Here is a 16,967-nt window from a genome sequence, read left to right as displayed (position 1 = left end):
ACTGATCCTCCAGCTTCTCCCTCTGGAGCCTCCCACCACTGTCTCCATTTTCAGCAGTGCTGGGATTGAACCTGGGGCCTCTAGTATGCTAGGTTAGCACTCTACCCACTGAGCTACAGCTGCAGCTAAAGCTTTTAAAAACCCACTATGCACCAGTTTAAATGTCACCTTCCTTTTGCTCTAAGTTAACATTCCATAGTCACCGTCTTAGTTGGGGTTATCGTAGCTGGAATGAAACACCATGGCCAAAATTAGCTTTGGGAGGAAAGGATTTTTCCACATCACAGTTCATCATTGAAGGAAGTCAGGACTGAGCAGGCACCTGAACTCAGGAGGGGATGCAGGCCTGCTCAGCCTGCTTTCTTACAGAGCCCAGGGGTGGTCTCACCCACAATGGGCTGGGCCCTCCCACTTCAGTCAGTGATTAAGAAAATGCCCTACAGGCTTGCCTACAGCCCCATTTTACAGAGGCCTTTTTGTAATTGAGGCACCCTCCTCTAAAGGCTCTAGCTGTGTGAAGTTGACATAAAACTAACCAGCACAGTCACTATCAGATTTTTTCAGAAGTAAAAAATGATCCTGTCCTTTGTTTGTTTTGGGGGGAAGCCCACATCACTTAGGATATGAATAAACACAAAATAAATGTAGTTTTGAGCCCCTTACCTTTCCCTGGAATCTGCCCCAATCTAATTTAGAGCCTTGCACATGTGCAGTACCAGCCCCAGAGCCCTTCTGGGCCCTTCTGAGTTGAGCTTCATTGGATAGCCCGTGGGCTGTAGGTGTAAGAAGAGGATATGGATTGATTTAGCTACTTATTCTATAGACATTTGTTTAGAGCTTGCTAGGAACTATGGGAGTTTCAAAGCTGAAAGCTAAGAAAACATGAATCTGCTGTGCCAAGCAAGCATGGTGGCATATGCCTTTTTCTCCAGGACTCCGGAGGCAGAGTTCCAGGCCAGCCTGGGATACTTAGTGAGACCCTGTCTTCAAACCAACCAGCCAACAAGCCCCTAGAAACCAAACCAACAGCAAAATGGGACTAGGTCGACTGTGTGGCCATCAGTCCTCCAGAGGTTTTCTGCTGCTTCCCCAGCATGCTGTAGAACACACTGTGACTTACTTGTGTGTTTTGGCCTTGCCCAACTGGTCTGTGTGTTTCTTCAGTGGGTCTTGTTCTTGGGCCTGTCCTCAGTGCATGATGTAGGCACTGACACACAGTTAATGTTGGACAGACAACTCAGGAGAACGAGAACAGGCTCAGTAACTAGAATTATGGGAGACCCCCATGCCAGCTGGGATAGTGGGTTCTTGTGCCCTGTGCCAACTTTTTACTGGGGATGAATGAAGGTCCTCAGGCCTGCCCAGCAAGAGCCTCAGGAGCTGAGTATCTTCCTGGATTTAAAGGTTTATTCACTTCAGGACCACAGCTTCATTTTAAGATTAAACCTATTTATTTGTTTGAGTTGGGAGTGTGCCACAGACCTGTGGAGGGAAGAAGGCTTTCAGGAGTCAGCCCCTCCTTTTACCTCGTAGGCCTCAAGGATCAAACTCAGTTCAAGGTCAGCTGCAAATACCTGTATCCACTGAGCCAGCTTGCTGCCCAGGACTATGGTTTTACATTTTTTTTTTTAAGATTAACTCTGTCTATCTATTTGATTTGCTCAAAACAAAGTGTCTTTGTATAGTTTTGGCTGTCTTGAAACTCGAACTCACAGAGATGCATCTGCCTCTGCCTCCTGAGTGCTGGGATTAAAGGTGTGCCTGCCACCACCGCCTGGCTAAGATTTATTTTTGTGTCTCTTGATTGTAGGTGCCGATAGAATCCTGAAGGGGGCGCCAGATCCAGGGGAGCTGGAGTTACAGGTGGTTGTGAGCCACTGGATGTGTATACTAGGAGTCAAATGCAGGCTCTCTGGAAGATCCTGTCTAAACAGACAGACAGACAGGCAGGCAGACAAACAAAAACAGATTTCAGATTTTCTCATGCTGTTCCCTATAGATAGTCTCTTCCTACCCTCAGCTCCTGGCAACCACCAACCTTTTTCCATTCCCTGGAGTTTTGCATCTTCCAGAATATCATGCCAATGGAATAGAGCATGCTCTTTTTCTTTTGTTTGTTTGGTTTTTTTTTTTTTTTTTTTGAGGCAGGATCTCACTATGTAGCATTGGCTGGCTTGGAACTCACTATATAGAACAGGCTGGCCTTGAACACACAGAGATCCACCTGTCTCTGTCTCCCAAGTACTGGGATCAAAGGTGAGCACTACTTCGCCCAGCTCTTAAAATGGGATTTCTGGGGCTGGAGAGATGGCCCAGTGGGGACAGTCCCTGCTATGCAAGCATGAGGACCTGAGTTCTGATCCCCAGCTCCAGGTAAAAGTGCCAGGTATAGTCATGTGCATCTGTAACCCTAGCTAGGGCGTGGGTGGAGAGACAGATGGACCCTGAAATACACTGGCCAAGCAGTAACGCAAATCTGAGCGGTAGGCACAGAGAGAAACTGCATAAGCTAAGGTAGGTACTGATAGCAAGAGACACATTATGCCAGCTTCTGACCTACATACAAACACACGTATCACATACACACGTAAACACACACACACACATACAAAGTATATACATTTTTTAAAACTTGATTTCTGGGCTGGAGAGATGGCTCAGCGGTTAAGAGCACCGACTGATCTTCTGAAGGTCCTGAGTTCAAATCACAGCAACCACTTGGTGGCTCACAACCATCTGTAACAAGATCTGACTCCCTCTTCTGGAGTATCTGAAGACAGCTACAGTGTACTTACACATAATAAATAAATAAATAAATCTTAAAAAAAAAAACAAAAAAAACTTGATTTCTTTCATCCAGAGCAGTTGCAGTAGATGCTGGCTATCTGAGCACCAGAGGCAGGAGGATTGCAGCAAGCTCTAGACTACCATAATCTGCATGAAAAGTTCGAGGCTGCTCAAGACCATGTAGTGAGACCCTATCTCAACTCCCCTATCCTCTTTTACATAGCATTTTACTTTGTGTGTGTGTGTGTGTGTGTGTGTGTGTGTGTGTGTGCAAGCACGTGTGTGTATGTGCACACACATACCATTGCACACATGTAGAAGTTCTGCATTGGTTCTCACCTTCTACCATGTGGGGCCTGGAACTGAACTTAGGATCACCAGTCCTAGTGGCAAGCACCTTTCCCACTGAGCCACCTCCGTGGCTCCTTTACTTGCTGCGGAGCCCACAGAGCAGCTGCACCGCCTCACCTTCCCTCTGGATGTCTGAGGGCTCCGGTTCTACACTTCCTCGCCCAGGCTCTCTAACCCCTCCTCTGCCCCTCCCTTCCCTCCTTCCTTCCTCTGACAGGATCTTTGTATTGGTTCCAGGCTAAACTCAATTCTTAGGCTCAAGTATGCCTTCTACCTCATCTCCTTCCCTTCCTTTGAATGTTTGTTTTGTTTTTTTCCCCCAGACAGGGTTTCTCTGTGTGCCCTGGCTGTCCTGGAATTCACTCTGTAGATCAGGCTGGCCTCGAACTCACAGAGGCATGAACTACTATGCCCATTTTGTTTTGTTTTGTTTTTGGTGTTTATTTCTAGATATAGTTCTGTTTTGAACTGGTTGTCACCTTATAATAATGTGATTTACAATTTAAGTTGGGGCAAGTTTCCCTAAGTAGTGGTTTAGGGACCAAGTAGCATCCCCGTGTCTTCATCAGTTGTGAGAGGACTTGCATCTTCCCTGTATCCAACAAGGGCTTATTGTGTTGGCTGTACATTGAATGTTTTTTTTTTTTAATTAATTAATTTATTTTTTGGCACACAGCACCTCTGAGGCAAACAGGTGCTTGGCAACTGAAGAGCTCAACAGCAGCAAGAGGCTATGGGAAGCTGACTTCCTTGGTCCAACAGAAGAAACTGGATCTAGGCTAGAAAGATAGCTCAGCAATTAAGAGCACGCAGTGCGCTGAGCCCCAGTTCAATCTCCAGCATCCACATCAGAGCTTTCTTTAGTGAATTGATCAGGCCAACTTTTATAGTTACCTCTGGCAGTCCAGCAGTCCTAAATCGTGCGCTCTGGTCCCAAGCTTGCCCTAGGATAACTGTCTCAGGAATGCCAGCTTTCAGGTTGATCAGAGGGACACAGCAGCTCTTCCTAAGGGTGCTTGGCTAGGGATTAAGCACTGTGAAGTGCTACTGAAAATGCTAACTCCTGGATGAGTCTTTATTGTAAGCATTCTTTAATGTCTTTCCTCTTAGTAAATGAAGATGTTAAGAGCAGGTGTCTTGGCCATTGGGGATATAGCTGGTATACCCTTCACCTGTTCCTGGCTGTCGTACACCCCCATGAACTGTCAATCAGCCTCTCAGCAACCAACCAGAGTCTCCCTCATCATTGCAGTTGCTTTGAACAGTTCACAGACAACTCGCAAGGATGAGCAAGAAATAGGTTCTACTGCAACAAGCCCCTGTGAACTCTACATGACCCTGCATCAGCTGTTCTCATTTAGGGTAGGAAGGGAGCCTGGTTGTGAAGGTACAGGTTCAAATTGGTCTCCAGAAGTCAGTCTTTCTGTAGTGGCCTTTGGAGATGTCAGAAAACTCAAGAACTGTCAAACACACCTGAGTTCACTCAGTGGCCTCCAAGGGATTTGGACCCAATGCCTTTGTTCATTCATCCACCGTATAGACTGCCTATTGGTATTAGAATCTGTGCAGCAAGGTGATGGGTGCGGAAACCTGGTCCTCCTGCCCTGGCCTCCACCGTGCTGGGATTATAGGCCCGTACCACCAAGCCCAGCTAAAACTGGTTCTGGTGGGGGTCCACGTAGCACAGCAGTGACCTGCCCTGGCTGGGACTCTGGATAATGTTGGGATCCCCAGGAAACAAGTGAAGATAAGGAGATCTGTAAAGGGAAAGGCTAGCTGTGCAGAAAGTGGTCTCAGTGGGGCCTGAGTAAGGCAAGCAGAAGGGCTGAGGTTGGTAGGAAAGACGAATCCAGTGTTGCTTGGCTGGGGAAGGGGAGACAGAGAAGCCGGAGGTGGGAGGGTTGCTAGATTTCCTTAGCCTGGTACTGTTTTAAAATCCTTATTGTGTTTATTTTTGGAATGGGAAGGAGTGGGTATGTGCCACAGTATGTCTGTGGAGGTTGGGACAACCTGTGGGGGCTGGTTTTCTGCTTCAGATACCAGGGATTGGACCCAGGGCATCATGCTTGGTAGCACACTCCTTTGCCACTGAGTCATCTCTCAGGATCTTATGTTGTTTTTCAGAAGTCCTGGAGACCCCCATGCAGATTTTTAAGTCAGTGGAAGACAGGGTCAGAATGGTTTAAAGCACTCTGGTTCTCTCTGGAGATTGGATGGGAGGCAGGGAGTTAGGAGCTGTGGTGGTGTCCTGGCTGCGGCAGTGTTTGGGAGGCTGCTAACCTAGGTCTGAGACAGAGAGTGGATGGGGGAAGGAGGTAAGCTGGGAGACGTCTTACAGATGTTGACGGGTTACGTCACAGCCATCAGATGCAAGGGATGAAAAGAGAAGGCTGGAAATCAGTCCTAGTTTAGCACAGCAAGTCCTAAGGTCGTATTGTTCAACAGGAGGCAAGGGCAAGAGAAACAGCACATTTGGGGGAACGTTACCTTCCCTAGGCACTATCTCTGAAAGTATGCTAAGAGGCAGTGGGCAGGGACAGCAAAGATCAGGAGAGGTCACGATGGAGGTGCAGGCTGGGGGCCATGCGATGACCTTAAGCTGTTGGGGACAGTCATTCAGAGGAGAGGATGGGAAATGTGGGAGAACGAGTGAGGGAGACACTGACACTGACTGGCAGGCCCAAAGGGAACAGCCAGGAGGCCTGAGAGTCAGCGGGGAGCCAGAGCTATCCTGGGTGACCGAGCCTTTGCCCTTAACTCGCAGTGACCTTGAGCCAGCTGCAGTTGTTCAGCTCCTGGGCAAGGCCCCACTCTCCTTGCTGGCAAGGAGCCTTTGAAGTCTGGACCCCTGAGGATGTTCACCTCTTTCTTGGTGCTTCCCAAGAGTTAGAGTGAGGAGCTGTCTGTGCTGACTTCATTGCTCCTGGTTGCTTGGAGGAGGAAGTGTGAAGGTGTGGAAAGGCAGGGTTTGTGCTGACATGACATCACACAGATCAGGCTTCGGGAGGCATCTCGGAACCCCCCAGTCTGGGCTCTTACCCACAGTAGGGACTCAGTGTATAATGTCTGTTGAGTGAATCACCTCATCAGGCCTTCTCCTGTGTGACTTTCAGGGACAGACAGCACTAGACTGGTGTTTCATGCCAGACAGACTGACAAGGACAAGTTGGGAGAACTGCAGTAGTGGGGCAGAAAGACAGCTCACACTGAGCTCACATACAGTGGTGGCTTTTCTCGAACAGCCTCATGAGGTTCCTGTGACGGCAGGAGGGACAGAGCTGCTGTAGGCTGGCAGCCCACAGAGGAAGAACTCACAGGTGTGGGGGCTCTCAGCAGGGAGGAGTGACCAAGTTCTGACATGTCTTCCCAGGTGACTTCTTTTTTTATGGTAGCCTAGGAGGGAATTCAGAGACCAGCCCTTCTCAGGAGAAAAATGAAGTGTGGGAGCTGAGCAGGGTTCTGCTGTGATTTTGGGTCACGTCACACTCTGGTCTTTAAGCAGTAGGCCTCCAAGAGCAAGCAGGGAAGAGTGCTGGTGCGCGCACCTCAGGATGCTGTCCCACGTCAGGGTGCTCAGACTTCCTTTTCTTTCTAATTATCTATCTGGCTTTGCTGTGTTTTCCAGGAGGATTCCTCAAGTTTATCATTCCATTTCTCTGCTTAAGTTTATGTTTCTATCAAAATTTCATGGATGCAATGAATGCAGTAATTTTTAGGTCTTTCTCTTTAACACACAGACACAGACACACACGTGTCTAATCTCAATTTCCTCCTCCTTTTTTTTTTTTTTTTTGGTGGTAGTTTTATTTGTTTTAGTGTCTGCTTTGCATGCAGGAATTTTTCCTCAGATGTTCAGCAAACTGTGTTGTCTGCTTATGATTAAGAGTGGGAGACACGGGCTGGTGAGATGGCTCAGTGGGTAAGAGCACCCGACTGCTCTTCCGAAGGTCTGGAGTTCAAATCCCAGCAACCACATGGTGGCTCACAACCATCCATAATGAGATCTGACTCCTCTTCTGGAGTGTCTGAAGATAGCTACAGTGTACTTACATATAAATAAATAAATTTAAAAAAAAAAAAAAAAAGAGTGGGAGACACTGACAGCAGTTGAGAGCTATCAGCTGGGATGGGATGTGTTATGTGTTGTTGAGAGATCCTAAAATCAATATCTTTTCATCTTAGACTCAGAGTCCCCAAGGAATGTCCTCCTGCCCAAGAGACCACGGTCTAGTTATAGGAAATCTGGAAAGTCAGTGAATGAAAAGACTGGTGGTAAGAGGGGGATCCCCCTTCCCCCCAGATATGGATTCTTTATGCAGCCCTGGCTGTCCTGGCACTGGCTCTGTAGACTAGGCTACCTCAAACACCAGTCTGCCTGCCCTGCTCCCGAGTGCGGAGATCTAAGGTGTGCGCCGTCACGTCCGGCAGGGAGAGGTTCTTGAGGACCTGTGTTCCTAGCTCATTCGTTCCTCTCTCCACGTTGAGGCCTCGAGTGGGAATTATGGAATTTTGAGTTCCTTTTTAAAAAACATAAAGATATTATGAATATGATTTTGTTTTAATCCCATGTGTGGGATTTGGGGGTGCTCTAGCAGAGGCATGGCTTTGCCAGCTGCAGGTAGTTTCTCTGATAGTGTGATATTTGGAATTCTGGGAATTTTCCAGGGTGTATGTAAATGCAAGGGCCCCGTAGGTGAGGTTGGGGGTCCTTGGTTATTTAGGACGGTTGATTAGTTTGTTAGAGTTGTGCTCCAAGAGAAATAAGAAAGAAATTAGATTCAGAGATCTTTACTTCTTTTCCTCTCTATCCTTCTTTCTTCCCTTTTTAGTGATAGGGGGTGATGCCAGGGGATAAAGGGTGGGAAAAAGAAGAAACTACAAAGTAGCAGAGACCAGCAACAGAGGCCCATAATCACCAGGGGTCTTGGCTCCTCCAGGCCGAGGGGAAGCACCATTGTTCTGGGGTGTTGAAGTGTGTTCACCAGCCATGGCCAGTGGTGAAAAGTATGCAGTCTGCCCATATGCTCTCCTCTTGAGTTCCACAGGCACTGCGTGCTGCCAGCTCCGAAAGCCTCTGAGGTTCTGTGTTCAGTTTGCTAGTTTTTCCTGCACTATTTACTAAGTCAAGGTGGACCAGCTTACCTTTGATAGGTGTAAAGTGCTAGTAAGTCTAGTGTAGAAAATCAGACCTGCTGGGCAGTGGTGGCACACGCCTTTAATCCCAGCACTTGGGAGGCAGAGACAGGCAGATTCTGAGTTTGAGGCCAGCCTGGTCTACAGAGTGAGTTCCAGGACAGCCAGGGCTACACAGAGAAACCCTATCTCGAAAAACCTAAAAGGAAGGAAGGAAGGAAGGAAGGAAGGAAGGAAGGAAGGAAGAGAGAAAGAGAGAGAGAGAGAGAGAGAGAGAGAGAGAGAGAGAGAGAGAGAGAGGAGAAAATCAGACCACAGACTGTAAAATGAGATATTAGTTAGGAGAACTGCATCCTGGGAAGGAAGGAGGAAGTGCTCATCAGACAGGCTGGCTTCCTCACAGCAGGTGACAGGCCCTTTGGGCTACTATTTTTTCCTTCTCACTGATATAAATAGTCATAAATCTCAGCCTTTTAGTGCTGGGTATGTGGGTAGCAAATAAGAGCTGGACTACAGGTTAAAAACAAATATTTGGGTCCAGTGTGGTGGCACTTGTCTTTAATCTTGGCACTTGAGAGACAGAGGCAGATGGAACTCTGTCAGTTTTCAGGTCAGCCTGGTGTTCATAGGGAGTTCTAGGCCAGGCCAGCTAGGGTATAAAATGAGACCTTGTCCTCTCCTCCCCAAAACACACATACACACACCACCACATCCCCCCAAACAAACAAAAAACTACAAGCCAACAAACAGAAAAAACCCCAAGTATCTGTGATAGCCCAAATCCAGGAATGTCATGATGAACTAGCTTTCCAGACTCTGACATACATCTTCAACAAAGTGGTCTTGGGCATAGAGCCATGACGCAGTTAGACAGTGTGGAGATGTCACCAGGCTTCTCTGCTACTTTCCTGCTGCTCAATCGAGGGCCGAGACCACCCCAGCACCCAACGTTCACTGCATGCCCCAGCAGAATACCCCAGTTATGCCTGGGTACCTGGAGAGGTCTGTACAGTTCACAGAGAGCTGCCTCCTGTCATTTCAAGTGGAAAAGAACATAAAATGTATGCATAGGAACTTTGAAAAAACTGCTGTTTAGGAGGAGCATGGCCGTCCACACATTGAACCCCAGGATTTGAGAGACAGGGGTAGGCAGATCTCTGGGAGTTTCAGGTCAGCTCAAACAACGTAGTGAGCTCCTCAAAAGCAAAACCAAAGTCGTTTGGTTTTCCTCTCCTGGGTTTTTGGAAACAGGGTCCAAGCTGGTCCTGAACTATGTAGCCAAAGATTACTGTGAACTCCTGGTCTTGCTCCCCTCCCACCAGGCTTAGTTAGCATTTACAAATGTCTTCTAGAGAAGGAAGGCACGCAGCAAAGGCTTATTCAGACAGGTTATTCTGAAGAAGGCCTGCAGGGAAAGCAGCTTTAACTTTTCTCAGCTATGACGGTCACGAGCTAAAAATTCAAAGGAAAGGTAACCGGAAATTAATAGGGTGGAGCTGAGGAGGAGTTCCCAGGTGAGGGAGCTGGGCAACAGGAAGCAGGAGTAGTGCCAAGCTGAAGCAGGACAGATGACACAGTGGCAGAGACAGAGGCAGAAGGAGAGCTGAGAACAGAAGTCACTTGGTCTGTGTACTCAGTGGAAGCTCGCATCCGGTCCTTTCTCTGGCATGTCAGCATTCTTCTCTTCCTGGAGCCCCGCCTTCTTCCCGTGCTTGATTCTGAGCCCAAACCCAAATAGGATGTTTCTGTTTCTTTTTTTCTGTGTGTGTGTGTGTGTGTGTGTGTGTATAATCTTTAGAAGATTTTTAGAATTATTGTTTTATTTTATATGGATGTGTGTTTTTCTTGTATGTCTGTGAGCCATGTGTGTATCTGGTGCCTGCAAAGGTTAGGAGATTTTGGATCCCCTGGAACTAGAGTTACGGACAGTTGTGAACTATCCTGTGGGAATCAAGCTTGGGTCCTCTGCAAGAGCAGCAAATGCTCTTAGCTGCTGAGCAATGGTTCCACCCCCTTTCTTTCTGGTATCTTATTGTAATCAATTGCATGGATTTAGGAAAAGTATTCCTCCCGAAACTGGATCGTTCTGTGTTCTTATCTCTAACTAGGGACTAGTTCCTGCCTCTAGAAGCTTTCCTGAAGCTTTCTTTTCTCATGTCAGTGATGATACCTCCAGAAGGTTCCAGAGGCTCAGATGGCTGGGTCAGGGTAGAGTCTTGGTACTGTTGAAATTTTGGTCAGATTATGGGTGTTTAATAGCACCCTTGGCCAAGGCACTCAAAGTCTCCAGTCAAGGATTCCCTGGAGGTAAGTCCAGTCCCTGCACTGGCCTGGCCTGCCTGCTGGGTTGCTGGGATGGAGGAAGTCTCCATTCCATCACACTTTCTTCCAAGTGTGCTTTCCGTCTAATGTTGGTCTCTGGGTGAACACCACACAAGAAATGTAACTGGGAACCATTAGATGCCGTGTCTACTAATGTGGCTGCTGGCCACTTCTTGGGTCTCCAAGGTTCCCAGACTTACTGCTTATCACACGGTATGTGCTAAGAGAAACTCAGTGGTTGATAGAGAAATACATGCATACTGGGGACCAGATGGGGTGTTAGTACATGAATGTCCCTGCTGATGTGCAAGAGAGGGGCAGCTTCTTTTCTTTAGCAAATACAGACTGTCTCCCTCATCACGTAATCACTGTTGTTCCTTCCTTCCTTCCTTCCTTCCTTCCTTTCTTCCTTCCCTCTTCTTCCTCCTCCGCCCCTTCTCTCTGTGATACTAAGAATTGAACCCTGGAGCCAGGTGTGGTGGCGCACACCTTTGATCCCAGCACTCAGGAGGCAGAGGCAGGTAGATTTCTGAGTTCGAGGCCAGCCTGGTCTACAGAGTGAGTTCCAGGACAGCCAGGGCTATACAGAGAAACCCTGTCTCGAAAAACCAAAAAAAAAAAAAAAAAAAAAAAAAAAAAAAAAAAGAAAGAAAAAAAGAAATTGAAATTGTTTCTGTTTCTGTTTTTGTGTGTGTATGTGGTTTTTTTGTTTGTTTGTTTGTTTTTTGCAGCTCTTGTTATCTGTGTGAAGATTTATGATGTTACAGCTCCTTTTATCTGAGGTACACTGTGTTTAGCTGTCCTTAGGAAGAACAATGTAATGCTTTTTATTTTATTTATTATTGTGTCTGTTATTATTTTGGTGTTGATTATTGCAGCTGGGGCCATGTCCATGCTAAGGTCCCGAGGGAAGTCCTCCGAGCTAACCAGCCTGAGAGAAGCTAGCTTTTTGACCTTTGGCTCATGAAACAGGGGTGAACACAGGATTTACCTTGAAAGAGAAAGGGGACTCTGTCCTGAAACCCGACCCAGCCCCGTTTTGGTCTCCAATGGCGGGCAACCGAAGCTGTGCACTGCTCGGTGCTGGCAGGCAGCCTGTGTCATAGACGCCATAACCTTGGGCATCTGAGTCTTATGTAGAATCTGTAAATAAGCCACCGTCAAGCCAGCTTCAAACCCCTGGGCCCCCTACTTTCCTCTAATCCCCGACTACCCCAGAATCAAACTTAAGTGGGCTACACAGGAGCTCCTCAGGAGCCTCAGAGAGGGGCACCCTGTTCTCACCGTGGCTGGTGCTTTGGGGTCTCTCTTACGTCTGCAAAGTATAGTTTAGATATAAATAGTAAATTAAAATCTTAGATAAATGCTATTTTATAAGGGTAAGTTGGGGGACCTGTCATCTGAGGGCTCTGTGGAGTAGTCCTGTGTTAAGAAACACTGCATTATTTATCTTTTTGGTTTTTTTTTCTAGTGAGTATAATGCACTTTACTTTTTAGACAACCTATGTGACGATTTTTTTCTCTCTCTTTTTTTAAGAATTATTTATTATATGTAACTACACTGTAGCTGTCTTCAGACACCCCAGAAGAAGGCATCAGATCTCATTACGAGTGGTTGTGAGCCACCATGTGGTTGCTGTGATTTGAACACAGGACCTTTGGAAGAGCAGTCAGTGCTCTTAACTGCTGAGCCATCTCTCCAGCCTCCAACAATTTTTTTCTTTAAAGCAATGCCTCTACTCCATGTAAATCATGGTCAAAATAAGATGTCAGCCCTGTTTGTCTAAAGTCCTAGTATTGTATGGACAGTAAGCAGCAGTCAGTTATGGCGACAAGTGATGGAAAATAAGATTACATGAAGAGTTTTCCCAACTTCCCTACCACATAGATGTATATCCCAATTCAATCTAAACGCCACAGAGGCAGGCAGAACACTCAGGGAGCTTTTCTTTTGCATCCTAGTACAGACCAGAAGAACAACCACAAACTGGTCAAGGGCTGTCAATGCATGCAAATCTACCTACCCACCTTCCTTCCTTCTTTCCTTCCTTCCTTCCTTCCTTCCTTCCTTCTTTTTTCCTTTATTTATTTATTTATTTATTTATTTATTTATTTAGACAGTCTTATTATATAGACCAGAGTGACCTGGAACTCATAAAGATCTGCCTTCCTCTACCTCCCAAGTGCTGGGATCAAAAAGATGTGCATCCCCACACTGGACTCTGTCTAGGCTGGCCTTGAGCTCATTATGTAGCAAGGATCTTGGATTCTTTCATGTTTGGTTTTTGAGACAGGGTCTCATTTTGTAGCCCTGGCTGACCTCAAACTCACAGAGAGCCACCTGCCTCTGCCTCCCCTGTGTCTGGCTGAACTTGGACTTTTAAAAAATGATTTGTTTGTTTATTTATTGATTTGTTTTTTTGAGACAGGGTTTCTCTGTGGATCTCTGACTGTCTTGAAACTTGCTCTGTAGACCAGACTGGCCTCAAACTCAAACAGAACTCCCTGCCTCTCAAGTCCTAGAATTAAAGGTGTGCACCACTACCACCTGCCTCTAATTCTTATTTTTGAGATTCTTATGTAATTACTTCATTTCCTCTATTCCCTTTCCTCCTTCTAGCCCCTTTCATGTACTACCCCCTTTTCTGATTTGCTTTCACTCAAATTCATAAACTCTTTTTCTTCAATTGTTGTTGTTGTGTGTATGTGTGTGTAATATATATACACATATATACACACACATGTATTATATAATGTTTTTATACACACACACACACAAACATAATGGCTTTACTATTTTTCATCCACCATAGTAGTATGCAGGAGTTCTGTGACTTTATCTTACAATGCTTGGGTTTAATGTTTCATTTCCCCACCTAGACAGTTCTTTAATTAAAATAACTGTTTTTTATATGTTCTTTTGAATCTTCATGTACATTTTGTTGTGTAGTTACTAGACAGTTTGATTCCCCGAACCTCAACATTCTACTGTGTAAAGTGAGGGTGATTATACGTACCCATGACTGGCTGTGTGCTTTCAAGGAACTGCCTCCTACAGTTCCTGTGTAGCCCTGGCGGTCCTGGAACTTAATCTCTAGACTAGACTGTTGTTATTGTTTTGTTTGTTTGCTTTTTTAAATGGGAGATTTGAAAAGAATTTTGTGATCTAGTTTTGCAAAATAGTTGCCAGGTGTGGTGGTACACATCTGCAGTCCCAGCACTCAGGAGGCAGAGGCAGGCAGATCTCTTGTGAGTTTGAGACCAGCTTGGTCTACACAGTGAGTTCCAGGACAGCCAGGGCTACACAGTGAGACCCTCTCTCAAAACCAAACAAGCACCCCTCCAAAAAAAACCCAGAAAAATAAAACAAAAATAGGGTTTGTGTTGGTACAGTTTGGTGGTAGAACATAGGTTTGTCATACATAAGATCCTGGGTCTGTCGCTGGTACAAACACCAACCCAGCAAGTGAGTACAGAGAGGAATCCTAAGACGGTGACAGCTCTGACCTAAGCGTCACTGTGTCCCTGCATTTATATGACACCATAGGCCGCGCTGCATTTGTGTAAGGACTAAGGGAAGAGTTTTCCTGATCCATCTGCTGTGCAGACTTGTACTTTAGGACAGCCACTGTTTACCTGTATTGTCCTTGAAGAGTGAAGACAAGTGTCTCAGCAGCCCCATGGGAAACCCTCTAAGACCTCTGTTCAAGCTGTGGACTTTGAACACTGGGGTCTGTGTGGGGATGGAGAGCCCCTGGGCTGAGTCACCTCATTCAGCTCTGAGCCCAGCCTAGACCACTGCCCGACTCACTCGCAGAACTCCACGCCTCTGTGCTATGCCATCTCAGATGACAGATGGGATGGGGATGAAGATACAGGACAGGAAGGAAGCTGTCATGTTTGAAGGTGACTGGGGCTTGTGGGAGTCCTCATCAAGTCCTGCTACCGTGAAGACCAGGACATCTGTTCTCATGCCTAAAAATGTGTTCTCCAGAGCCACAACCCTAACTAGGCTCTAGTTCACTAAGTTCACTAAAGTCTGTGCATGTAGTCATGAGTGTGTGTGTGTGTGTGTGTGTGTGTGTGTGTGTATCAGGGACACACTGGGTGTTGTTCCTCCAGAGCTGACCATCTTGCTTTCTGAGATGGTCTCTGACAGGGACTTGGGCTTCACCTAAGCAGAGCTGGCTGGCCCACGAGCCCCAGGAATCCTCCTGTCTGCCTTTCCAGCACGTGGGTTGCAAGTAAATGCAACCCTGCCTGGCTTTGTGTGTGGAGTATGAGGTTCCCACTCAGGTCTTCAAGCTTGTGTGGCCTGAGGTGGATGGTGGAAACGTTTTGGTGGAGTACTTGACCGGTTCTAGAGGGCTCTCAGTCTCTCTCCCTGAGGAGCTCTGCAAACTTGAGGGAACAAGATGGGATTATATGCTAGAAAATAGCCCAGGCCACTTGATTCTCCATGCTAAAATGGGCTCTAATCCATGTTTCCTTTTTGGTATTGGATTAAAGAATGTAGGGCATCGCTAGGATTGGCTGTTAATAATACCCAGGACAAATATATGCTGTGAGGATTTGGGGAACGAGATAAGGCTGTAGGAAGGCTGCAGATGCGCCCGTTAGGCATGCCTGAGAACACTTGTGCTGGCTTTGACTTTTCTCATTGTATCTCCACATTCCCCAATCTGAACGTCTCCTGAGCAATCTTTTTACTGCATTTAAATTAATTTTTGGTAGCAAAAGATATATTCAGCCTGAGTCGTTTGTTAAGTTCAGATAAAGCAGAGGGGGCTGGACTGTATGTAGCTCAGTGGCAGAGCACACACTTACCTCCCCTACCACGTCACAACCCCAGCACAGCCACAGGCAGGCACACCTTTCATGAGCGAGCATCCTGTCCTGCGAGAGTCCTGCAGTTAGCAGAGGTGGTTCTGCTTTGGGAATTTAGCTGACTTTGACCAAAACCTAGGACACCTGCACTTTGATGTGCCCCTCCACACTCCAAGAGTTCTTCCAACAGATGACCTCAAAGGAATGCAGAGGAGGCCCTCCACACAGTGGTTCCAGAGCACTGGGTTCTGTTTTCTAGTTGGCTTGTTTGTCTGTTTGTACGAGTAGAAGCACAGAGCAACACTGGGGCATACCAGCAATTAAAGCTAATAAAGGTAACATTTTGCTCTACGTTTTCCCAATTTGCCTGTGCATGTATACTTTTAAAAAAATGGTTGTATGTATAACATTAGAGGTAAAAGAGAATGTGAATTTCAGCAGAGCAGCAAAGGGCATCAGGGAAGGCTTGGAGGGAGGGAAAGGAAGGGAAAATGATGTAATTACATTATAATTTTAAAAAGGAGAAAATTACCAGGTGGTGGTGGTGCATGCCTTTAATCCCAGCACTTGGGAGGCAGAGGCAGGTGACCTCTGTGAGTTTGAGGCCAGCATGGTCTACAGAGCAAATTCCAAGACAGCCCTGTCTCAAAAATTAATTAATTAAAAAGCCCTCAAGTCAAGTATTCCCAGTAGAAGGCAAGGAGTTAAGGCACAGAGAAAATAAACTTCAGCATCACAAAACAACAAAACCCAGTTGTATTTGCTCTGAAACCTTGACATGCCAGCCTTCAATGAAATACATAGAATTCTAGTGCCCTGGATGTGATTTTGTGATTTCATTTACTTAATTGGAAAAAAAAAAAAGAGTTGTAGGGCTGAAGAGATGGCTGAGTGGGCCTGACATGAATCCCATCCCTAGAACCCCGTGTAAGATGGAAGGAGAGCCAGGCATAGAGGACCCCATAATCACAGCGCTCAGGAGGCTGAGGCAGGATCATTGCAAATTTTTTTTGCCGGGGGGGGGGGGGGGGGGCGGGTGTTTCAAGACAGGGTTTCTCTGTATAGCCCTGGCTGTCCTGGAACTCACTTTGTAGACCAGGTTGGCCTCGAACTCAGAAATCTGCCTGCCTCTGCCTCCCAAGTGCTGGGATTAAAGGCATACTCCGCCACGCCTGGCAGGATCATTGCAAATTTGAGATTAATCTGGACTACATAGTGAGCCCAAAAGGTAAAATACAAGTCCAGGCTCCTGGTTTTACTTAAAACTGTGGTCACAAATCCCAAATTAGCTTTTAGAACTGTCCAGAAATGGTAAAATGTGGAAATTCACTTCCATGATCTCTGGAAAGATACAAGGTGTCTATTTTTCTCAAATCTTCCACTAACACTTATCCCCTCGCCCCCACCCCAGCTGATAACCTCATCTCCACCAGCCCATCACAGCATCCTGTTGTCTCAGCCCCTTCCACCCAGGTCAGGTGGTCCATGTCCCTCTCCTAGAAGGGGAGGCGGGATCCGGATCCACCCTTTCTGTTGGATCTTCTTTT

At 46.6% G+C, this 16,967-nt stretch overlaps 1 protein-coding gene and 1 non-coding gene across 3 annotated transcripts in view; one reads left to right on the top strand and one right to left on the bottom strand.

The window, feature by feature from the left end:
- The window catches only part of Stxbp1 (syntaxin binding protein 1), a 59,631-nt gene that overhangs the window by 2,642 nt on the left and 40,022 nt on the right, over positions 1-16,967 (top strand). The window lies entirely within an intron of this gene.
- Gm24165 lies at positions 12,480-12,607 on the bottom strand. Its single transcript, XR_003954186.1, has one exon. It is a non-coding gene; the product is annotated as a small nucleolar RNA SNORA31 (small nucleolar RNA).

Source organism: Mus musculus, chromosome 2 (genome assembly GCF_000001635.26).
Source record: "Mus musculus strain C57BL/6J chromosome 2, GRCm38.p6 C57BL/6J".
In the NCBI taxonomy this organism is placed as follows: Eukaryota; Metazoa; Chordata; class Mammalia; order Rodentia; family Muridae; genus Mus; species Mus musculus.
This window is presented reverse-complemented; position numbering and strand designations above follow the sequence as displayed.